At 45.2% G+C, this 24,967-nt stretch overlaps 1 protein-coding gene across 19 annotated transcripts in view; it reads right to left on the reverse strand.

Moving 5' to 3' along the window:
* The window catches only part of RNF152 (ring finger protein 152), an 80,633-nt gene that overhangs the window by 41,812 nt on the left and 13,854 nt on the right, over window positions 1–24,967 (reverse strand). For 3 of the 19 annotated variants that reach the window (XM_068197551.1, XM_068197561.1, XM_068197529.1), the window contains exons 2-3: window positions 16,077–16,184; window positions 15,402–15,564 (exon numbers count right to left, since the gene is read on the reverse strand). The gene's annotated coding sequence lies outside the window, so the exon portion shown is untranslated. The other 16 variants (XM_068197542.1, XR_011001405.1, XR_011001400.1 and 13 more) reach the window with 16 other exon arrangements.

Here is a 24,967-nt window from a genome sequence, read left to right on the forward strand (position 1 = left end):
CTCGGGGAAAGGTGACCAGCATCCAGAAGGATCTACTTGCTCATTCCCTGGGCACTCTGCTAAGCCACAGCAGGTCTTTGGATAAGAGGCTCATTCAGAGTTCTTGCATTTCCATGTATAACTTAAACACACAATATTAAGGCCAAAATAATATTTATTGTCTTCCTGTCATTTCTGATCTGGAGATCTCACAGCACTGCCCAATACTTCAAAGAAGATTTCACAATATATATATAAAATTTCTATGATAGGTGGTCCAACCAACTTTCTCCCAGAAAAGCAGCAAAAAACAGGTATCACTTTACTTTGTCTTCACAAACCTGGCCAGCTGTCAAAACCCTCTGAGAGACCTCACAGCTTTGAGCCAGAGGCTTGGGCATTTTAACTGTACTGCCAGCTTGTGCATAGCAGGAACTTTCCACAGAGCCCTGCCCCAACAGCCATGGGCATGCCAGTGCCACCAGTGCCACGGCCAGCAACAGCACAAGGCTGTCCCAGCTTTGCACTCCTCAGCCAGGACTACTTTTATGTTCCATCTTTCATGCAACTAGTAAAAAGCTGAAATCCAGCCACACACTGTTACACAGCCAAGAACAGAATTTTCAGCAGAAGAGTTTTTTTCCCAGATTACTATTGTTGTCATCCCATAGGCTCTACATTAGTGCAGATTCGCTGGGCATTTCAGAAAGGCCTGTGGTACAGAAAGGCTGAGAACAGGACCTTCCTACTCATCCTGAATTAAAAGTCTACAAGTGATTTCCAACAGCCTAAACCAGACAAAAAAATCTAAGTAATTCTGTATCAAAAGCTCTCTAAAACCTACTAGATGAAAACAACAATAATAAGCAAAGAAAAACAAACAACGGGCCGTATAGATGAGGAGGAATTAAGAGTTTCAGTGAGCAAACAAGCGCAGAGGAATTACTTTGTTTACAGTTCAATTAATGGGACCTTATCAAAAGCCTGTTTGCGCTTTTTTTTTTTTTTTTTTTTTTTTTTGTAAGACACCTATTACACAAACACACGCACTTAATGCCTCGCCGGCTGGCACCCTGGTACGCGTATCCTGTGTATCCACATTTCAGGAGAGGCAGAGCTGCTCCCGGAGAAGTCCCTCCACCGGACGGCGTATCGGAACAAAGCGCTTGGGTGACGGATGTCGGCAGGGTCCGTAAATCACATTTTTGGCAGCTCGACCTCAGCTGGGTCGACATCTAACGCCGAAAGGAACTCTGAGCGCTGCCGCTCCGTACAGCGGGGACCCTACCTGGGTAGGGAGCTTCACGCCTCTCCTCCAGGCTGGTTAAAAAAATAATTAAAGCCTTTTTCTATAAGCCCGGCGAGATGTCTGGCACTTAATGACAGCACCCGAGTTACCGCGTATCTTCTCCGCTAACTGCCGGCATAAGCAAGGGAAATCAAGCCAAAAAAAAAAAAAAAAAAAAAAAAACCACAAGAAACGAACCCAAACCAACGCAAAAGCACCACCGAACCTCCCGCTGGAACAAAGGACCCCACCAAACCCCGTCTCTAAGTTATCTGGATTCACTTGCTCGCAGAGCACACGGACAACCCTCCTCCGCTCGCACCAGCGCCGTCGCGATGCAGGCGCGACCCCGCCGGGTTTCGAAGTATCCTCGGCGCCCGCCGCCCTCTCGGGACGCGGCTCGGCCGCTCACCTGCACCGCGCATCGCGCCGCGGCACCGCCCGGGGGGACCCCGCTCTGCCGCGGCCACCCGAGCGCGGCCGGGGCAGGCGCTTACGAAACCCGCGTCTGCCCCTCGCCCGGGCGGGAGGGAAGGAGGGAGGCGTGGCGGGGGGCATCCGCGCCCGCGGCAACCCCGCTCCCCACCGGGACGAGGAGGAGGAAGAGGCGCCCCCGCCACTGGATCCACCGCGCGCGAGCATCGCCGGCCGCCCCGGGGGGAGGCCGGCAGGGGAGCCCCGCCGGCGGGCAGCGGGCGCCCACTGACCTTGCCGCCATCCGCCGCCGCCGCCGTGCCTGCCCGCGGGATGGCAGCCCCGCGCCCGCCGCCGCAGCCGGCGCCCTCGCCCCGGCAGCCAGCGCCGCCCCCCGTCCCCCCCCCGCCCCGCCGGGGTGCGGGGCCGAACGAGGCGTGGCCGAGGCGCCGGGGAGCGCCGGAGCCGCCCCGGACCCCGGTGCGCCCCACCCCGCCCCAGCCGGGGCCGACCGCTGCTCCGTGGCGGCTGCCGTGGGCGAGGCTGCCCGGGAGGGCCGGAGCGGGGCGGCCTCGCAGCAGCGGCAGCCGCGGAAAGCCGGCGCCCTGCACGGTGCCACCCGGCCCCGCCAGCCGGGAGAGAGACGATGCAGCAGCCGGGAGGTTCCTCAGGGCTGAGAAGGGGCTCTGCGGCTTTAAGCTGCAGCCTGTTTTGCCACCTGGCCCAAGGTGAGGGACAGCTGCACCTGAGCGCATTCCCGGCGGGACAGAGCGGCGCCTGCCCCGCGCACCCAGCGGAGCTGCCCCCGCGGGGAACGCGGGGCTGTCGGACACCCCGCGCAAGGCAGGTTCTCCGGCTCAAGTGGCTTGAGGACTATTAATCTCAGCTGGAGGCTTACAGCTGTATTAGTAGTGCACATTAAAGTGATGTGTACATGTGGTGTGTTGTCTTACCACAGCAGACCCAGGACCAGGTGAGGGAATAAGGCCTCGTTTTTATCCACTGCACCAAGGCCTATGCCGGCAACAGAGCACAGGACTACAGACTCGTTTCTTCTCTCCCTGCAGAGAAAACAATCCTATTTCCATCAGCAATAAAGGAAAAAAATGCATATGTACCTTCCAGCGTCTCATATGGGATCAGTAATGCCAAGCAGCAAAAGCTACAGATGACAACAGTAGGCGGGAGTCTTTCACTCCTCATTGCCTCATCTTTTTGCATATCCAGTGTTTCTTGGGAGCAAACAGTTCCAAGTGGTGTGAATACAGACCTGTAGGTTATCCAAGTGCCAGGTTTGTATAGAACACCCTTCTACTCCCCATATCCTATAGCTCCACGCTGAAACTGTTGCCTAGGAAGGAGTAAGCCCCCTATAATCAGCTAAATAAATCGTTTTCAGAAAATAAAATTCCTTTCCCCCTTCTTCACTGTACTGGGGCTATTTGCAGTGCAAGATCTCCAGCAAGCCAGGCTTACCACTAGGGAGAGTCTATAATGCATTCACTAGTACAATTCCAGGTTCTGCCATAAATATTTAAAACTCAATTACCATTCTCACAGTGAACGTTTGAAGCAGATTTTTGCATCCCACAGTGCTTCTTGATTCAAAACTTCCTAATGAAATAATTGAGATAACACAGGAGAAGTCAAATAGGTCAAATTTCAGCCATCAGTTTGAGTCTGGTTCCCCCTTCATGTCTGTCTCTGAAGTATTAGTCACTACCATCTCTGACCTCTCACGATGTATTTTACACCACAGGCATCATTTTAGCACATGCAGCTGACTTTTGCTTCTCTGTTGATCAGCTGGAAGGACTGTGTGAAATATTTTGCCGATCTCCCCCTCCCCCCTTCCCGTTGCCCAGCTGAGTAATCTGAAGAGCAAACATCCAAATTGCTTCTTTTGAGGTATCCCTTAAAGGAACAGGGCCTCCTGCTATCCTTCCCTCTGCTCTTGGGGATGAGCTGTGGCCCATGGCACCTGCTCTAACCCACACCTTCCCACCGTGAGCACTCAAGGTTCTACAGATTTTGTTCAGAAAAAGCCTTTGAGATGCTGGAGAGGGGGGCTGTACAGTTGTTTTTACAGGTTAAGAAGGTGTTTATGCCAAATTCACATCAGGCATTTGTGTAACATCCTGTCTTTGAAGAGACACACCAGGAGGGCACAATTCCTTGTCTGGAAGGCACAATTCTTTACATGCCTCTGTGCACCAAGTGCCTACACTTCCAGGGGTCATTTTCCTCTTTCTTACTCAGAAAACAAGTGGCATATGGTGCCTACAGGCAGTGCCATGGTACCAGATCTCCATCGTCTCAAGGGAGGAAAATGCATTACAAAACGAAACCAAATGTCCCTCCAACTCTGCACTGGTCAGCCCTTCTGCAAATGATGTCCCCCAGTAAGGCAGGGGGCTACAGAGATGTAGAAAAAGATCACACACTTGCCGAGACAGATCTCGCAGTGCAGTGTTGAAGAGCATTTACACAATGACTCAATGGTATTGCTGTTGTTGCTGCTGTGATTGTATCATCACAGCAGAGTTTAGCCAGCTCAGTTGAGACCAGTTCACGCCATACAACCCCATCCAGGTTAAGCAGACAGCAAACAATCAAGTGTTTCAGATCCCACACGCAAGTACAAGGTCCTGGTCTGGAGGGGCTACTGCAGCTTTTAGCACCTGACTCCCTCTGCTGCATGGATTACATGCACAACTCCTGGCAGAAGTGCTACCAGAGAGACACAGCAGGTGAGGGGAACTGGAAAAAGTAATTACTCCCAGGAGGATCCCTGGATTGCCGCCATTTTCCCCAAGGCTGCATCTGTTATGAGAAGAGTCTGTAAGTCTCTGGGGAGGAAATCTTGAAAAGTTCACAGCAATAGGCTTGGGAAGGAAAAAAGAAAGATAAATAGATTTCATCTTCAGATTGCTTCACATGGTTTATTTCAATAAAACTTTTCACTAGGAGATGCTGCCTTTGTAAAAGGCAGCAAGTTCTTTGGTACTGCCCTTTTCAGCTCCTACCTGAACAAAAAGGATGAAAAGGGTTCATCCAGTGCCAGAGGCATCAAAAGACAGAGGAAAGACATGCAAAGGCAGCTGTGCTCTTCTGCCCTTTTGCTATTCTCTCACCAGTCTGGTTGTATATGGGGATATTTCCTTTCCCCCCATCTGGATTCTTCTAACAATTTGTCTAATTTTAATTTTTACATCATATCTAACAGTCAATGAGAGCAAACTGCTATCAGATGCACTCACTCAAGCACACTCAGTACTGGGGAGGTGGGAACACCTATCATTCACAGAAATAGGAGCAATCCCTGCAAGTGCTGGGGTAGCACTGGGATATCATAACAAAGGTAGCTAACTCATGGTTTCTCCATTATGATCACCTAAGAGACCTCTAATACACAATATGTATGTAAGACCTCAGTGTCAAACTTTCAGTTCCAGGAACAAGTCACCAAATAATCATAAAACCAAATGGTTTTAGGGGAGCTTGTGAGCATTTTAAAAATAATCAGCACATAGGGGATCCATTCCTTTTCATTTCTGAGTCAACACTGGAGGTTTAAATCATATTTCCAATGTTTGTTCTGTTATTAAAAAGCCTAGGAACTCTTTTTAGCCCAGCTTCCTGGAGAAACAAAGTTTATATTACCTCACTGTGTATCCCTGTTTTCTTTCAGCTGCTTTTGAAACTGTTGGCAGAGGAGAAGAAATCAGACAGCAATGTCCCTAATTTTTGTTGTTGTGTATTAAGTCATTAATGGGGCAAGAAATCTTCTTTGAGGGAATGGGGTAAAGAAGATTCTTTGAACCCTCCCCAAGCAAGAGGCAGGGAGAGTTCAGCTCCTTTCTCTTCAGTCCGGCAGCCAGCAAGCACACATGCATGAGACAGAAGTACCTCACCAAACTTCAAAATATCCCCTGCTCAGGTAAGATCTTTCAGTGGGAGAAAATGAAGACTTCCATGATCTCAGAGCTCTGGGACTAAGGGGGAAAAATTAAATTGACCATTCAAATTGCTGCTGAGTCAAGGCCTGTCAAACCCCACACCTTGCACAATAGCTTGGAAGAAAGCTGTTGCCTAACACTGTGAGACAAAAGTACAGCCCATAGTGATTAAAAAGCATCTATTGGTGGAAACAGCTTCAAGCCCTGCTGATCACAGGTAATTGTCACTTCTCATATTGATACCCTGTGATAAAATTACAATGAACATTTTGGCTCATTGAAATTTGACAGGCTCATACACATTCCCTTGTTCTCTTCCATAAAACTCTGCTTTATTGTATGCTTTAAAAGATTCAGCAGAGTGAGTATTTTTACAGGTCGCTAACCTGAAAACAGGCACGTAAAAAGGATGCATATTTGTGGTAACTCCATTTAATAAATTGCTGTGAAACCCCAGTCTCCCTCGAAAAAGAAAAAAACTTCACCCTAAAGTTACCAGGAGAGCCTTCACCCCTTCATTAAGATTAAAGGCTTCAAGCAGGAGAAGATGGTCAATGTGCCTACCTGAAGAGAGCAACAAATTCTCTATTCACCAGTCTGCCAATCAGCCCACTTTTTGTCCTTGGGTTGGATATAGAAATTTGATCAATAATTTTCTCCTGATAGCAATAGTTTGTAAATGCTTATCTATTATTTATAACCTTAATAATGAATCATGGAATCATAGAATCATATAACCATAGAATGGTTTGGGTTGGAAGGGACCTTAAAGATCATCTTGCCCAAACCCCACCTGCCATAGGCTGGGACATCTTTCACTAAACCAGGTTCTCACAGCCCCATCCAGCCTGGCCTTGAACACTTCCAGGGTTTCCACAGCATCTCTGGGCAACCTGTTTACAGTGCCTCAACATCCTCACAGCAAAGAATTTCCACCGAATTTCCAATATAAACCTACTCTTTTTTACTTTGAATCAATTCCCCCTTGTCCTGTAACTACACACTCTTGTAAAAATCCTTTTCCATCTTTCTTGTAGGCTCTCTTCAGATACTGGAAAGCTAGGTCATCCTGAAGCCTTCTCTTTTCCAAGCTAAACAATCCCAACTCTCTCATCCTGCATTGACATGTCAGGTGATTTGACATCTCTAAGTACAAAATGTAGGGAAGTTGCTCCTTCAGTACCAGCTGACTGCCTTTACACTCAAAGGGCAGATGTCCCTGGAGGTAATTCACAGCAGATATCCATACTCTGAGTCACCTTCTTGCTGCCTAGGCTAATCTCCCTCCACAGATAAGATAGGGGGAAAAGCTTCCTGCATTTGAAGTTTAGTGCCCAGAGACAAGCAATGCTAAGAGCCCCCTGAGGCTCCCAGTCTTGGGAACCACCTGGGTCTGCTGACACATCCCTTTGCTTCCTTCAAAGCGGTGGCCCAGACTCTTCTCAGTGAGTCACTTTGGAGGAGCCACAAACCCTGTATCCCACCAACCACAGTCCCACCTCTGGCACAGTGTCACCGCCTGCCTCTGAGCAGCATGTGTGGATGTGCCTGAGATGTGTTACCCGTGTTGTCAGCACAGCATGGCCGAGGTGGAAGGGGACCTCTGCACATCCTCCTATCCATCCCCCTGCTCAAAGCAGGGGTAGCATCAGCCCGGCACTCAGGGCTGTCTCCTGCTGCGCTTTGAACATTTACTGCCAGTACAGAGAGCTGGATAAACACACCAGGGGTGCTACCGCACAGTGGCTCTCTGTACAGTCCTGGATATTGTCTCTGCTGCGGCAGCTGTCACCAAATGAAAGGGAAGGGTTATTATAAACTCTGGCAATTATCTCCAGAGCTGCACGTTTCTCTCCCCTTATCCCATCACAAGGCAATATTTAGAAAAATACACTTATATTAATCAAATATTTGGTTTTTACTGTACTCAGTCATGCCTGTATCTTCTTAATAATTAATAGTTCACTGTAGATTAAACAAAAGAGAAAACATATATGTGAAAAATATTTTCACATCAGTGAATTCCAATTACCAAAGCCCGATTCTTTTAAAAACCCTAACTTTTCCATTATCCAAAGCAACACTGAATTTGTTGCTGGGCACTAACTATATTGGAAGTCCATTAGTTAGATAGCCCCTCAATCACCCATGTTAATTCATTCTCCTCTGAAGTAGATGAGTTTTAAGAGAATTACAGTCCTCATATACAAACAGCACCACAAATAAATGGCATGAAGATATTTCATCATAATTTACTAAGTGCAACAACTACTCCACTGTTCAGGACTTGCATACTAAAGCATCAGGATAGCCCTTTGGCACCAGCTCTACAGAATTAATACAGGTATTCCTATCACTGACAAAAAGCTCAATTAGAAAGAACATCGAGGTTTCAAACATAAGCATTTAAAATTAGAAAACACCCAAATTAAGGCTGACTGTGCAAGTCCTTCCTGACATAATCACATGCTTCCATTACATGAGTGCATGCTGCGTTTCGCAGCATCCTGGGCTTCCCTTCAGTTGCATGGGATCTCAGAAGCACAACCTCAACTTCCTACTCCTCAGTCCAAACCTCTTCTCTCATCTTCCCCTGTGCCACCACCCAAGTTCCATGTCCCAGGCTCCCTGTTCCCTCATTCCTGGTCTCCAGCCCTTATAAGCCACTTTCTTCTCTTTAGCACTATCTCCCCCATTTTCCTTATCCAGCTGTAACCCACATTTCATCCCAGCAGATTCCAGCCTCAATTTCCAACCCCAACTCCCAGACCAGGTTTCTTACAGTGAAGCCCAAGTACCTTCTCCACTCCGAGTCCCCAGTTCCAGTCTTTCACTGCAGGCTGCTTTAGTCCACCTTTTAAAGCCAACTCCACAAATAAAGGCCAGGTCCCTTCCTCCTCATTGCTCTAGATCCAGGAAGTCATTGATGCAGAACACAAATCTCCATGGCTGTACTAGGACGCACCAAGGGGAGCATTGCCAGAGACATCCAATTCAGTCCCTCCAGCCATAGGTGGACCAGAGCACAAGTCTCCACAGATTGAAACATCAAAGAGACCAGCGGCCACACTTAGAAGCCTCTGCCAGGAGTGTGCAAAATGCAATTTTCCAAGAATTTGTAATTTAGCTGAATCTGGGTATTCTTCACAGGAGCCAGAGTTGAGTTGCACTACCTTGGGTTTTTTTGGTGGGTATTTTTGTTTTGGTTTTTTGTGGGTTTTTTTTTGTTTTGTTTTGTTTGTTTGGTTTTTTTTTTTTCTCTTGCATTTTGGAAGGGGAATCACAACCAGACAGTGATAAATATTATGTAGAAAATCTAGTTTCAAGCATTCAGTGGTGTTATGTCTTTCACAGGAAAAAATGTCATAGAAAGAGCTGAACAGCCGGAAACATCCCTCCAAAATCAGATTGAGGTATTCACCTGGCACAGAAAATGTTAACCCAAAAGATTAAGGTTTCAACAAGTTACAGAAGATGAAAAAAAAAAAAAAAAAGTGGTGCAACTCAACTCTGGCATTAATTAAAGCAAACTGAGTAGAAGAAAGGTTATTTTCTCTAGCCTAGCAGAAGTGCCAGATATATTATCCTTAGGATAGTAAGAGTCCACAGTTCACACTACAGGCCTTGAGAAGATGAAATTGCACTGTGTAAACACTTTAGATGTAGTTCATTAGGACCAGTCACAAGGTTCAGGGAGCTTTACACCCCGTGACCGGTGTTATAAACCCTATGGTTACCCCAGGCAGAACACCCAGCCTGTGTCCAACAAAGTCCAGCAATCATCCAGACATCATATCTGTCATGGTGTACTTTAGCAGAGAAAATAAAGTGAGGTATGCAAGTCTCTATGCAGAATTGTTCTCTTGACTTTTTACACTACACATTTCCAAGCCACTGGCTGATCTTTCCAGCTCTTACCTGCAGGACAAGCTGCTCTGAAGCATTCTCAGCTGAGTAACTTTACTCACACAGTGTTAACAGAATGAGAACCAAGGCCTGGAATTTCAGAGTCAAATCTGAAGCACACATAGAAAAACAAGCACACTGGGATATTTGTGTGCTGGGTGCTGGCATGGCAGTGACTGCACTTCATCCTGACACTTCCTGAAAATGACATAATTTATCATTTAACACTACAGCTGCAGATTCCCCACCATTTACAATTAATTAAGTAGCAGAGCTCTTCAGGAAATGCCACGGATTTCCTGAGATAGACAGTATGGCTAGTTAAGTACGTGAATATATGAAGCAAATATTTTTTTGTTTTATTGGGGCTTCTGAAAATGAAAGCATCTTGTCTGTGCCTTGCAGAGGGGAGGGCATTGCTGGTAGCCATGAAATAAATCAAAAACAATGCTGTCCCTGCCAGAGATGCTTGGTCAAACTACACTGGTTGATGATAACCTTGCACAGCAGTCTTTCATTCAGGGCTTCATCCTGCAGTCCTTAAACCCCTGGAAGAAACTTGGGGAATTTCAGTGGTGTCTAATTTGAAATTTGTTTCTGCAAGCAGATGTCTTCAGGACATATCAACCAAGGCAGACACATTCAAACCTATGTCAGCATGTCCAGAGTCTGGGGGACTACAGTTGCTGCTCGATGTCCTCATGGGCTCCTGCCTTCTGCCCTACCAAATACAAGATGATTTTGAGAGAATTTCTGCAGTGGCAAAGCTTCAAAACAGTCTTTTCCCAGTCTCACTCAATTGGTAGGTGTTTTTTTCAAACAGCCTGCTTATGGTCTGAGAGAATAAGCTTCTTATTAAGTTCATAGATCAGTCTTAGTAGTACTCACTCTTCTAGAGCTCCAGTTAAGCGTGTTCTTGTTTCCTAGAACAGCACTGCTTGTATCTCATGTAAGATTGCTGCCAGAAAATAAGTGCTGAGCTCCCAGTTCAGACCTGTGGGCTGCAATGACTTGCTTAAATCCATGTCTAATGTCAGTCCTGTAATATGGCAGCTCTTACACTTAACTCTGATTTAAAAAGATGTGTTCAGAACCCTATTTTCATACCCTCCTTAAAGGAGTAGAGACCTCCTTAGAGATGTGGCTGAAAGGCAAAAAACTGCCTCTTATTTCTGAAGTCAGATGGGTCTTACACCCTTAAAGCTTTTGAAAAATTTACTATGCCACTGCTTGACCTGAATAAAAATTACCTGTGAGAAAGGTTTTTCTTTTCAACACTCTTTTTAGGCTTGGAAAAGGCTTTCCCTTACTCAGGAAAAGAATTAAAAGGATTAGGCTGCTTTTCAACTTCACAACTTTCCCAATTTTTCCAGATTCTCTGAAGAGGCCACTGGGTGCCGGTGGGTGTGACTTTCAAGGCTATGACCCTTGCAGGGCCACACCAAGTCCCATTAAAGTGAGTGGTGGAGTTTCCATTGATTACAACAGGATTTGGACGGTCCCATACAAGATCTGCTCTAAATCTAGGAGAGCTGACATTCCTGCCCATCTATCTGCAAGGAGTGAGCACAGGACATGCAAGGAGGAAGTAAATTACATCTCTCTTTTTTGCAAGGAAAGTTTGCCTGATTTTCATTTATTTCAATCCCAGTATCTATATTTCAGCATTAATAATGGACCAACCTGCAAAAGGAGCTCATGGAAGCTGCCAGGTTTCCACCAGGGAGACTCGAGTTTGGCTGCCTAAGGCAGAGGGGAGCTTTGGAAAGTGCTTTGTTTAAAGTTGAAGCGTTCAAAACTGTTTTGCACATTCATCATCCTCAAAGAGAAGTGCTTGGCTGCCCTCCATGGAGGGAGGGGAATGTGCAGCAATGGGACCCTCAGCAGCTGCCAGCAAAAAATAATCCAGAAGAACTATGAATAAATAAAATACATTTTGCTAGGCCTAATATTACACAGCTTTCTTCATGCTCTCCCTCTAAAACTGTAATTCCCTTCCAACCATTTCTGGTTTTAGTTTTTGTCATGGGTTGTTCTCTCTTCCTTTAAAGCCCAAACTGCAGTTTTCTCCTTACCTGAAAGTTACTAATTTCTCTTTTTTAATCTTCTTTTCAAATCATTCTGATGCAACTCCACAATACTTTGTGGACTCCAAGCCTCTTTTATCTTTTATCTCTATGGAACGTTTCATCATCATCTTCCCAACTTTAACAAAGATTTGCCTATGTGTGGCAGAACTCAATTCCATTTTAAAGCCAGAAGTGTTTTGCTTTCTCTGAATATGTTTTTACACCAGTGGTCCTAGTGACACATGAGAAAAAACAGATTATCTACTGCACTGTATCATAAGTGGAAAAATCAAGTGGTCTGCAGGCTCTGAACTCAGGATCGGCATCTTTCAGGCAATGCCTGAATGGAATCATGAGAGAGACCAACTTCAGCAAACCCTTTTCTTGCCTGTGATAGCTGCCTTAGGCAAATTGGGCTGCTCTCCACAGGACACTCACAGGCCAAGATAGTTCCAATCTTGTTCACTGTGGCTTTATCAAAGTTAGATCAGGACGCCTAATTCTCAATCCTAGGATTTTATTTTATTCTTTCCACCTCATGGCCCATTAATTCCTTGCCTGCTGCTATGAAGTGTATTCTTTGACCTGAACTCCTTAACCATCCTCCTCATCCTTGCTGTCTTATAAATAACAGCATCCTGCTCTATCCAATCCAGATCCAGCCCCAGCCAGCTTGATCTATCCTTTAATTTATGAGGAAAACTTCTCTGATGTGCAATGGTGGCTCCAGGAGACTGCCAGGTAGCTTTTGGCAGAAGTGCTCGACTGGACAAAGAGGACCAAGCTACAAATCTGAGGTGAGGAGGAACCCACCTCTGGTGCTTTGGTCCTGCTTCTCTCAGTGCAGCCAATCCAATGTCTCACATTGAATTACTTCTGAGCTCTGGAAAAAGCTGCAGTTGCAGGTTGCTGCTTGCCAGAGCCTAATGCCAAAGTCCTACCTGTCCAGACATCCCATATAACAAGAAAGTGCTGATGGCAGCATGACAAATCTCTCTTTGGAGCTGATGCTATGTAGTCATGTCTGCAGCTGAAGCCCCAACACAGCCTCACCAGTGGGTTGGTTCTTGTGAAGGCTGTTTTAAGGCAGAGTGGGTGCAATGATGTTGCCACAACATGAAAAATGAAATTTAAAATAGAGAACATTTACAGAGCAAGGTTATTCTGACTGTCTGTGAGGTGTGATCTTTTTCTGCTGAGTACATGTAGTGCACCAACTCATTTCATTCAGCCACCTGTAAGCTTGGGCAAGAAAAGTGTGCTATGGCATAGGGCTCTGCATATGGACTCACCAGTGTTTCCTACAGAACTCTCATATGCTGCTGATCACTTCTGGGATGTAGCGGTTCGGGGTTTTTTTGTGGAGTAGTACCAGAGGGAGAGTCTCAGTTTAAGAGCCACGCCTGCTACTCGTCCACAGAGGTTTCTGCATGCTTATCAAGATCGATAAACAGCGCCAGTCACCTCCCAGTGACGCACCCTCGCCTGCAGCGATTGCTCTGGGTCGGGAAGCTGACAAATCTCTGTTTATCCGCTGATGGCTGGACTACCCTTATCCCCTTATCCCGAGTGTGCCTCTTCCAAGAAACATCCCGCAGAGTACTCACACTGGCCAGAGATCTAGCTGCGCTAAACCTTCATCTTTTAATGTTGCAACACTGTAGCAGCTGCAGATTGTTTTAGTAAAAAAAAAATCCCCACCACAACAACCCCTAACGTGTTTCATCACCATTGTCCTCTCCAGATAATGTCCCAGCAGTCTCGGCCAGGCTTGCCGAGAGGTGTTTCACTCACTTACCCGTCCTCAACGTGTCTCCTGGCTTCTTCCCTCCGGGCCCCAAGGGATGGCCTGGGATGTGGCTGGGATGTCCCCTCCAAAAGCTGACAGCAATCATTTGCTTCCTCATCCTCTGCCTCCTCTGTGAGTCATCAGGAATCACTCCCAGTCCTTTGTCTCTGGGTGTCATTTGGCTGTATTCATGTTCCTCGTCTTTCTGCTGTCAGCCCTTGATGGCCTAGGTCTTTGTTTGTCCCCTCTTCTAACTTGTCCTTTGTTAGAGCTGTGTGCAGGGGAAGGGGGAGTGGGTTCTGTGATGGTGACAACCCGCTAAACTGAAGATTTTCTCTGTCCTCAGAAGGACAATGCAGCAAAACCAAATTCCTGTTCACCCCATTGCCATACTTTGCTTTGTCCCATTTCTCATCTTCCGTCCATCTCGAAGCTCCCAGCCCACAGCAGCTGGTCTAGCCTGGAATGGGTAGTTTTCTCCAAAACTGAAGCAAAGCCCACCTACATTGGTGGATGACGACCATAACAGAAATGTCACCAAAGCAGAAAAATTTGGATGAAAGGGGGGGGAAAATACCATTGTATCCCACACGTGAAAGTGCAGAGTAAGCAGTTGCTGCCCTATAAAGCTTGTTTTAAACGCCCGCGGTTTTGAGGGAGCAGTTTGGTACCAGCTTTGGCTTGCACAGTAGAATTGCAGGCCAATGCACATTCATCACTCTAATTTTATACAGCTGCATTATTTTCACAGTTTATGGTGGCACCATCTCATTTATGAAGTACACACTGCAGTTACACATATGGCTGTATTATTTTCAGCACTGAAAGTTCAATTAGTAGTTTCACTGAGCTAAGACTGTCAAAACAGCAGCAGGAGTACACACCGTATTGTAGCTGTCCAAAATTTATATATGTTTATGCAATAAATACGTCGTAGTTTGTGTGCTACAATTTGGGTCACTGGTTCTAAAATAATACCAGAAACACCCGGTGAAATTCACTGTCACTGACTCAATCTCAATGACTGTGGCTCCAGCTCTTCATTTACACCTGGGATAATTATGGGATGATCATGGGTCACAGAAGCACTGCTTCTTCCCTGCCCAGAGATGTCATGAGACAAAACACTGATGTGAGCATCAGTCTCTTATTCACACAAGCCTTTAAATACAAATTCCTGTTCACCCCATTGCCTAAGTGGTAGGGTGCCAGAAGCTGGCCTTTGGAGACATCTCTGTCCATAATAGTTTGAGTCATTTGCTAGCACCATAAATGATCGTCCCCATTAAGAAACAGTTTCCTAGGGAAAGATGGGCAGGATGGGGAGAAGGAGAAAAATTACGCAAATTTCCTGGGTGATTGTGCCTGCTGAAAAATGTGCCAGTTTGCATGTCGCTGATTTATTCCTAGTGCTTTAGTCATTAGGGAGGGTAAAACCACAGTGATAATGGAGGTGCTATCAGGTGCTGTGAACAGATTGCAAACTGCGCTTTAGCCAGCGTCAGTGCTGACTTTCCCCAGCATTTGCATACTAGCAAATTTAGCAAAGAGGTGGCTGTTGTTCAATGTTATGAGAAAGAGCTTGGTTCCTCCCAAGCACTCATAGTGCTTCTGAAATGCTGACCTTTCATGCAGGTGCTGAGCAGTAGGAAACTCTGAAAATCAACTTTTCAATGCTCCAGTTTCACAATATGCAAACCAGAGAGAATAAAAACTACCTTCAGGGGCATTCAAAAACTTGTTTATCGTCTTCCAAGCTTTCTTCAACCCCTGCATGGAAGGTACCACTGGGACATGAAGTGCAGTGAAGTTTCCTTCGGCTCCTATGGCTGGTTCTGGTACAATGAGAAGAGGAGGAGGCCTCAAGGCACCAAATCCAAGTTAACAGATGTTTCTAGCAGTCCTGTCTTCCTCCTTGCTCCACAAAATAATGGATCTATCCTTATCACCATCCCTTACACATGGCCAAATATAAATATAAAGAGGAAAATACTTACACCAGGAACTGAAGACTTGTTGTGGGACTCAGCAGCCTCTGAGCATGTTTTCTTTCAGATTCTGACAGAGCCTGGCATAAATTCAGCTTCTGACACACAGGGGAAAGTATACCTTTTTTGCTCTACTTTTTTGGCAGTTGTCATTAATTTGGCTTGCTTTTCCCTGCAGTAATGTTGACAAACACATTGCTCATGGTAGCATTTCAGCAAGCCCATTCAGGCAATTTATGTTTCAATATTTACAGACAGCACTGCCTCATGCCAATTTTATCTTTTTGTAATGAATATGTTTTGACTTGAGACAGAGTGAGAATATCACAGCCACTGCACCTGAAAGTTTATACCCCCAGTTTCACAGTACAAAGAAATGTATTAACCCCCATATTATGTGGTTTTCTAGGTTTAAATTGGTGTGTTTCCTTCCTGTTCTGCTCATTGACTCATTTCCTTAAATCTGACTTGAGCTTGCTCTATTGAGTTTTAGCCTCAGTACACCAGTAGTGGCTGTAACATCCCCAGTTAAGCAGGAAGAGAGGTGACAGCAAAAGACGAAAGATTTTCATTACTTTTGCGAGATAGTACAAATTATTATTTTCTGGTGAGAGACAAGGAGAAACAACAGTGGATAGGACAACCATGGAGCAGCTGACGTATTTCTTTCAGAGGGAACCTTACCTGGCACTCCAGTGTACAAGCATGACTTGTAAACCCCACAGAAATGCCAGCCTGGATTCACAGAGTTGTCATCAATTCTTTCTTGTAGTTGAACATGTTTGAATGTCCCTTACAAAAGAAGAACAGAAGCCAAGAGTGCTTTTTTCAGGAGCTGAGGAAATTAAAGAATAACTGCTTTTCTCCTCTACCTTAACAAACCTTTAAGGTTTCTGGTACTCATTCTGTCTGGATCGCAGTGAACATTTTCCTTAATATAAGTTCCTCTACTTTTTTTTTTTTTTTTAAGTGGATTAAACATTTATGATTTTGATCCACCAGAGCACAGATTTCAACAGCAAATGTGATCTTGCTTTTCTATGCTCAGGCAGATATTTGCTCTAAGAGAAGCCTTTTAGTGTAAATACCAAGCATACGGCAAATGTTCTTGATTCAAAATTGCTTTAAAGCCAGCAGCTGTCTGCTCCCTTATATCCAGTCCACACTAAAGAAATGTTTTATTGAATGCTTGCCCCTGGCTCCCTTTCAGCAAGGTGAGAGACCTATTCCCTATTCTTGAGATGAAGCACTTTGTTGTAGGAGTGGCTGGCTATTCGGTTTCAGCTAGGCTGTGCCCAAGCCTCCAGTGGCTCAAGCACAATTTCCTGCCTGCAAGTGCACCCATTTAGACATCTAACTACATGATCTGCAAGAAGTGCTGTGGCTCTAGTTTTTTGCCAGCACTTCAGCATAGATTTAATAACAAACTGCAGGCACCCTACTTGATACTGACATTTAATTGCACCTGAACTGTCAAAATGCAGCCTTTGATCAGGGGCAAGTTTCAAGCTCTCGCTTGCAGTTAAGGAGGATGTTACAGGAAGCAACAGGCTGCATTTGGAATGGAAGTAAAGGATGTCAAAGAACTCAGGTGCTTTCATTCATGAAGAATTTGTGGGTAAAGACACTATGAGAATGAACTGAGACCCCGCCACTGGGACAAAGCTTTAGGAGTCCAGGACTCACACATAGTCAGGACTTGATAGTCTTTGGCCTTGGGCAATTCTTTTAGCCTCTTTGGCTCCCCTAAAAAGATAATGTGATAACACCTCACCTCCCTCACAGTCCTTAGTGTAAGCTCATTACTTAGTGTCCTTAAGATACTGTGTAGATAAAAAATGCAAATGACAGCAAAGGCCAAATTCTCTTCTCATTTATCCCAGCCAATATAAAAGTGAATTGAGGCGGAGCCAGGGAAACCTAGAGGAAGACTTGGCTGTAAGAGTGAAGCACCATGACTGATCTGTCTCTGCAGAGTTCACTTAGGAAGCTTTTTGAGGAAGCTACTCCAACCAGCTCTCTGGCCTCAGCTGGCACAGAAGCCCCATGCTTATTTAATTTTGTTGCTGCTTGTTTTTTAAACTGGCGGACAAGAACTCAATTCTCCTGTTTATGAAGCCAATGGGCTTTGGCTTGTGTTGATCTGGATGAGCTGCAGACAGAGCCATCTCCTCAGGTTCTGCAGGGCAGGAGGCATCACTTTGGGGCAGGCAGTGCAAAGGTGACTGGGAGCCACCTGCATCCCACCCAAACTCTGTGGATGAACCAGCACCAGTGTGCAGAAACAAGCTCCAGGGAAGCTTTGTAAGACTGGGGTCACCTGGACTGGCTGCTGTAGTTATCAGGTAACAGTCCACCCTATAAAAAGAGGAGCAGAAAGGCAGGTGTGATGGCCAGGGTCATCCCTTCAAGGGAAACAAAAATGGGAGACTCTCCATCAGCTGGGTGAGGAGGCTTGACTTTTGAGGCTGTCCTCTCTCTGTTTTGGGGACAGTAGTACTGGGTCAGGCAGGGTGAGGGGTAAAATCCCCCTACCCCAGGCAGCTGAAGCACTCTGCAGGGACCCACCAGCAGCACACATCCAGGCCCTACCTCTGCTCCTGGGGTATTTTGATTGCAGTGAAAGGCTCAAGCAACAGAGAGAGGAAAAGCTTGTTCTATGCTAAATTGACATTTGAATTGTGAAATGCTTCTAACAAATTGCATGCCAAGGAGGGGCATTTGGATGAGTCTGATACTGAATGACATGGTATCCTATAATACACCAAATCTGAGATTATTATTATTACTGTTACTACTATTATTATTATCATTATTATAATTGTTATAACTATTATTATAATCTCAGGGTCTTGGGAATCCAATCAAGAAAATATACTTAGTGGTTTTATCTAGCCTAGACTGTACTAAAAGAAGATAGAACTTACTGTCCCCTCTGCCTGTTTAGTGAGAAAGGAATGTCCTCTATATGTTCTTTTGGGAAAAAGAAAAAAAAAAAAAAGAAAAAAAAAAAGAAAAAAAAAAACATGTTCATGATACTGGCTCACTCATACATCAGGAAATCAAGGGAGACACCACTAAGGATCAAAAGCTTGCCACATACGCAGCTGTGAACTTATTAGTGGGGTAAAGGACTGTTTCCTCCTCCTCTCCCAGCCCCACAGTCCCTGTCTGGTCCCTGCCTCATGCTGGGAACAAACACATTCTCAGACCCAAAGGACACCATATGGTTTATCAGCTGCCCCAAAAACGATGTGATGGTCCTGCTCATGGCCCTTTTCCTCAGAAGCCTCAAAGAATAAAACACACATACAAGCAAAGGCACAGTACATATCATACTAAAACATGTCCAGGCTCAGGCATCTCCCTGAGTCACGTGGATGCACATGACTTTTTGGTTCCATGGACCTGTCCTTTGCATGTGCCTCCTGGTCCATGTAGCTGCCTTTACACAAGTCATGCAACAGAGAAGGAGCAAAGCACAAGCAACAGCCAACAACAGTATCATTAGCTTATCACCCTTGATAAATGGAGGTGAATTGCTTTTTATGCCAGGCAAAGTATGTAATAGTGGCCATCACAGGTTTTGTGGTGATAAATGGTATTTTCAATACCAACATTATGGTTTTCCAGGGGTAACCTCTAATACCGAGAATAAATATGTCTTTCTGCTTGTGGCAGGGAAGGAAGCCGGCAGAGCTATGACAGAAGGGCTGCCCACGTGCCTCCATCTCTCCCGCCAGCACTTTGCACACTGGTGATCAGGGTGATAGGAATAATTCACCTCTAGCACAAGATCCAAGAGCCTGAAAGTCACAAGTAACATTGTCATCACCTCATGTGCCTCACCAACAGCAGTGGTGCCTCAGAGAGGGGAGGGGAGCAGTGGTGAGGTTGCATGGAGAAGGGCAGGGAGGGATGGCTGCGGAGAGGAGCGCTCGCAGGGTGGTACCTATGGTAGCGCCCAGCCATGCTCAGCACACTGAGCTCATGGGCTGCTGGCACCAGCACCACTCCAGGGAGAACCAGCATTCCAGCTGCATTGCTTCCTGTGAGGCCAGCATATGGGAAAAAATCCCCCAGGTAGGTCAGTGGGACAAGGGTTTTCTTTTTCTGATGATTCTGAGAAACTTCTCCTTCAGGTAGACTGGGGTGAGGTGCCATCTGTAGACACTCTGTGCTAGCAAAATACTTTGGTGATGCAGGGTTTCCCCACATTGGCTTTGGTTAAAGGCCTTTAAAGCTCTTGCATACTTCTGTTGCCCTAAGGGAGAACTATCACCTAAAAGTCTGGTGCTTTATACATCAAAGGATGTCAGGAGTAAAATTACCCTAGATGTTTTCTTAAAAGAGTATCATCTTAAAATCCACTTTGGTGTTGTTGAATGAAGAAGCTAGGATCTGAAGAGAAGCTTAAATAAAAACTCCACTTAAAAAAATTACAGAATATTTGTACCTTGGGACATTTGTTTTCCCTTTTGAGACCCCTCAGGAGCTATGCTGGTGTTCAGCTTCTGACTCATGCACTTGTTCTCAGGAAATTAAACACCATATCCCTGATTTTTTCTTTACATGAACATAAGATGAGCCTGTAAATGTAAGCTGTCTCCACATTTCTTAGTGAGCATATTGCAGCTCCTACAATTATCTAAATAAAATGCACATAACTGTAAGCTAAATTGCCTCTTACACCATTAACTTGGATTTTATCTGGCTGTTGTTAGGGACAACCACATGTCACTTATGGAAAGCCAGGGGTTTTGAGATGTAAGCACAGGGGATTCATTAGTTCCCCAGCATCTGATCTGACCCATCTTTAAATAACAGGCTGGCTTTTCAGAGCGATGATCGTCATCACTTCCTTAAGTTGCTCAAGCCTCCTTTAAATGTATTAGACTGAGCCCATTAATGCAGAACTACCCTGGCTAGTTTCACGTGGCTATGTGAAATCATGGTATTTGTGTCCTGCTAAAGGACTAATTTGTTTTCAAATATCAGACCACCCTCACTTGTATAACCACAAGAATAATCCAGAAAAAAATATACAGGTTTGACTAAACAGGATGAAAGAGACACCAGAGGGACAAACTTGGTTCAACATACATATATTATACAAAAAATAAATGCATAAGCAAATATACATTAAAGCAAAAATACCACTAATGTTTGTGGTTCTTTCCTCCAACACAAGAAACACTATAAAGGAAAATGTTTTTAAATTCTCCTTTTTGTCCTAGGTCCTGAAAGCAAAAATGGTAGGTAGAAAAGAAAAAGGAATCCAAATTTCACTGAATAACCCCCAAATTAGTTAGAAGCAACCATGCAAAAAGATTGGCAAATACAAACATGTTGAATTCAACTCCTTCACATTTTCTTCATTTGCAGTAAGTCATGGCCATACTATAATCACTGGAAAAAGATTTTTTTTTAAAAAATCTTTTCAGCCAGTGGTGCCTGCTCAGAGCTAATGTGTATTGTGCTGTTTGCATCACGGCTGCACCAGGCTGTTTCCTGAGAGCCTGGCTTTGCATTGCCTCCAGTGCCCAGCAGGACAGGATATAGCATATTACTGTCAGGATGCACTGGGCTAAGTACAACCAGTCCAAACAGTCCTCTGGGCCAACTCATGCAGAAAACAAAAGCTAGTTTAAAGTGGCTTTAAAGAAGCTGCTCCCAGGACTCCCTTAATCATCAGTTTTCGGGTCTTCCTCAATCCCATAAGCAAGCAGGTCATTCACCTCTGATTGGTAACCAAAAAGGGTTGCCTTGTTCCAATGACCTGGGAAGGAGGAGAGAGAGCTGGAGAGCAGAGCTTTGAAAAGTATAAGGGTTTATGTACAGCAAAAGTGCCCTTCAGACTTTATGAAAGGCTGTTATGTAAGGGATCATACGTGCTATGCCACTGTAGATCTAAGTCCCAAATTTGTATTTTATACACAGAAACGAATGTGGACTGAAGATAAGGACTGCAGAGGTATGTAATAAAGTGCTTCTGCATGCGTACAATTTTCACACTCCTTTCTGTATAGCTTTTACACTCATCTGTCACCTGAAAAATCCCTCCTTCTAAAACACCCATAACTCAGCAGTTTTGAAGAAGCAGGTTCAGCCGAGCAGAGAAATGCAAGGGTGGGAATCAAGATCTAAACCTGAAACTCATTGAGCTGAGGCTGTAGCAAGGCTTTGATCCAGAAACACCTCTGGTAAATAATTCTTTTGATTCCCATTATTTAGGGGGCCAAGAGGGTGCACTCTTTTCTGTCAGGAAACAAAATCCATGGAATCCTCTTTTGGGGAAGGATTTTTCCTATGCTGCATAAATAGGCAGTCCTTCCCTTGTACAGCTGCCAAACCTCTTTCTTTGCCTAGGCTTTCTGAAATAGAAATCTTAGTTTAAGATGACATTGGGGCTGCTTCTTCAAAAATGTCAAACCAAGGAACCAACTTCTTTCCCATGCAGGTGAGGCAAGTTTTCTGATACTTAGGTGTTAATTCAGCTCACAGTTAGTGATGGGCATGTTCTTGAACAACATTCAATTCTTCAAAGCATGGTTAAATAATGCAGCATGGTCCTTGGGGGTCCTAGATACTTCCAGAAATCCTTCATAGCCTGAAATTTGTCTGGGGGACATTAGACTTCAATTGGAAGGGCAAGTTTAGTCCAGCATCCTAAATACAACTACTTGGTCCTAAGCTGTGGCTTTAGTTGACATGAAACACATTATTACAGAGGACAGCAGTGACAAACTAAACAGCCATTTCCTCCCCCACCCAAGGCAGAAATCAAGTGTAAGCTGAACCCTGCCAATCACAGCACACTATTAACAGTGGCAATTACAGATAATCACAATTACTAATAAAACATTATCAAGGGTAACGGAATGGGTAATTGCTACCTTTCATTTAAGAAGGTCCAAGACCATGGCAAGACACTTGACACTCTCAAGAAGGATGGCACTACAATGATCCCCAGCTCCCTTCCTATTTGATGTCGCCCCTTAGGAGACCCCACAGCTACAGCTCAGGAAGAGAAAGAGCAAAGGTGCATCAATCCTCTTCCCTGGAAGCAGCTTCCAGGGCAAGACTGGGAGCACAGCTGCAGTAAAAATCACCAGCAAAATAACTACTTCTTAAGCACTGTGATACCCAAGTGCGACTGAGATGCCTGTGGACACCCTAAAACATTTCCAGCTTGATGCTTCCCAGAGCCACAGTTGAGGATTATGTTTGGAGGCTCTAGCTCAGGACAGGCTCATGGCAACTCTGTGGCTTGGCTTGACCCTTGGCACTGATCTTTGGTCTCCATCAAGCAGGAGACCACACATCCTCCCTCAGACCCCCAAAATGCCTGGGTGTTGGCTACAGGGACTGAACACAAAGAGCTGTGGGAATTGAGCAAATCCTCACTTCCAGCCTAGTGCACATTTGCAAAGGCAAAAATTAGTGCAGTGGAATTGTTAGGCCATCAGCCTTCCTGGCTTAGGGTCATCTCTTTACATGGCCATTGGGAGACATAGGAGAAAGGTATTTTTCCAGCTGACCTGCCATCTTCAGAGGTTTGCATTTTACCTCACTCTCAGACCGATTTCCCACATTCCACATTAAATTATACATGAGCAAATGGCAACTTGTGTGCAGGGTGACACAGGCCAGCAGCAGCAGTTCCCATGCTGAAGAACAGCTCATACACTTGCTTATTCTGTCAGAGGAGCTATGCTGAGATGGATGTTTGTGTCCTCTGCAAAGGAAAAAACAATGGTTGTAAGCTGGTGCACAGGCACTTATTTTACTGGCATACATCTAAAGCAAGGGTACCCAGCTCCTTGGGGATTATTACATGAATAGCCCCTCTGAAACCATTTGAGTAGGCATGGAGTGTGCAGCATGGTCCCATTTTGTGGGGACAGTACTGTTTGCACAGGGTGCAGCAGCAGGAGGCTCATCTGGACAACAGAGAAACTCAGCTTGTTTGGCTCATTTTAATATATTGAAGTAAAGGAAAGGAGTCTCAGCAATGCACAAGATAAGAATAAGCTCAGTCTTGGTCCAAAAGTGAAGTAGAGAGTAAAATTATTGCTCTTCTACATGTCTTCTGACAGTTCACACTGGGCATCAAATCTGGACCTTATTTCAATTCCCAGCACATGCAGCTTTTTTTTCCCATTCACCAAAATATTTGCAGTCACAGGTAAAAGTACCTTTTATTGGTTTTACAGTTTCCTTATATTGCTGTAAAAGAAACAGGATTTGAGTCAGTAGCAACTATGTGTTGCTGAGCACAGAGCAAATTCCCAGGGCTTTTTATTGGATTTCTCTACCTGGTACTAGGCAAATCCTCCAGGGGGATCAAAATTACTGCAAAGTCCAAGAGGAGCAAAAGTTTCACAATAAATACCTGGCCCAGATCCAGCAGGCAGCATGGAAGATTGCCAGGCTGCAATGCCTGAAGTAAAGATGGCTGGAATCTGCAAGTCAGGTCCCAGCAGTGTGAACAAATTCAGGGTGATTAGCTGGCAGGTCGCTGCAGCACGCACTGGAGTCGGAGGGAAGTCACAGAGGTCTGCTGAGCAGGTGGCAGAAGGTCAGGGAGGAAGAGGACACCAAAAAGCGGTGAAGAGAGAGACTATCTGATCAATGCAGAGAAAAAAAAGCCACTTGCTCTTAGAAAAAAAATAGCATAAAGGCATGTGCAAGTACTTCATTACACGCCTGCCACATGCATAAACAGTGACAACAGTATCTGGCTTAAAACATGGGCTGGAAAACCATTAAAAAACACTTTTAAAAAATCCACACACTTTAAAGTGTATTCTATGTTGACAATAGCATGACCAGCAGGTCAAGGGAGGTGATTCTTCCCCTCTACTCTGCTCTTATGAGAACTTGCCTGGAGTGCTGAGTCCAGCTCTGGGGCCTGCAATATAAGAAGGACAAGGATCTATTGGACCAAGTCTGGAGGAGGAACATGAAGATAACCAGAGGGATAGAGGATTTCCTCCTCTGTGGAAAGGCTGAGAGAGTGGGGGTTGTTCAACCAGGAGAAGAAAAGTCTCCAGGGAGTCCTTATAGCGCCTTCCAGTACCTAAAGGAGGCCTGCAAGGAAGCAAAAGAAGGACTTTTGACAAGGGCATGTAGGGAAAAATGTCCATGCTTATAGCAGGGGGATTGGAACTTGGCAATCTTTAAGGTCCTTTCCAATCCAAACTATTCTTTGAAGATGCTATAAATTTGCTCTGTAGTTAGAGAGGAAGCACAGAAAAGGAATTTTGCTGGAAATTCTTGGTGGAAATTTTCTGCAATATTTTCTGTGACTTACACACAGTCCAGTTGCCTTTCCAAAGATGCTTTATGGAGAAAGTGGGGGCAACCATCCTATGATGCCTCAGCAAGAATGAGCAAGGCTCTGAAACCCAAGCAGCATGCATACTCTGAGAGACACAATCATGCAGAGATATGAGAGCAGCCGTAAATTCCGTACCCTGAACAACTGAGGCATTCTGCCCACGCTGAAAAACATCCCTGTTAAGAACTTCCCCATTCTGAAGGCAAGCCCATGCTGCCAGCAAGGACAGCCT

The sequence above is a fragment of the Anomalospiza imberbis genome, chromosome 1 (genome assembly GCF_031753505.1).
Source record: "Anomalospiza imberbis isolate Cuckoo-Finch-1a 21T00152 chromosome 1, ASM3175350v1, whole genome shotgun sequence".
NCBI classification, from domain to species: domain Eukaryota; kingdom Metazoa; phylum Chordata; class Aves; order Passeriformes; family Viduidae; genus Anomalospiza; species Anomalospiza imberbis.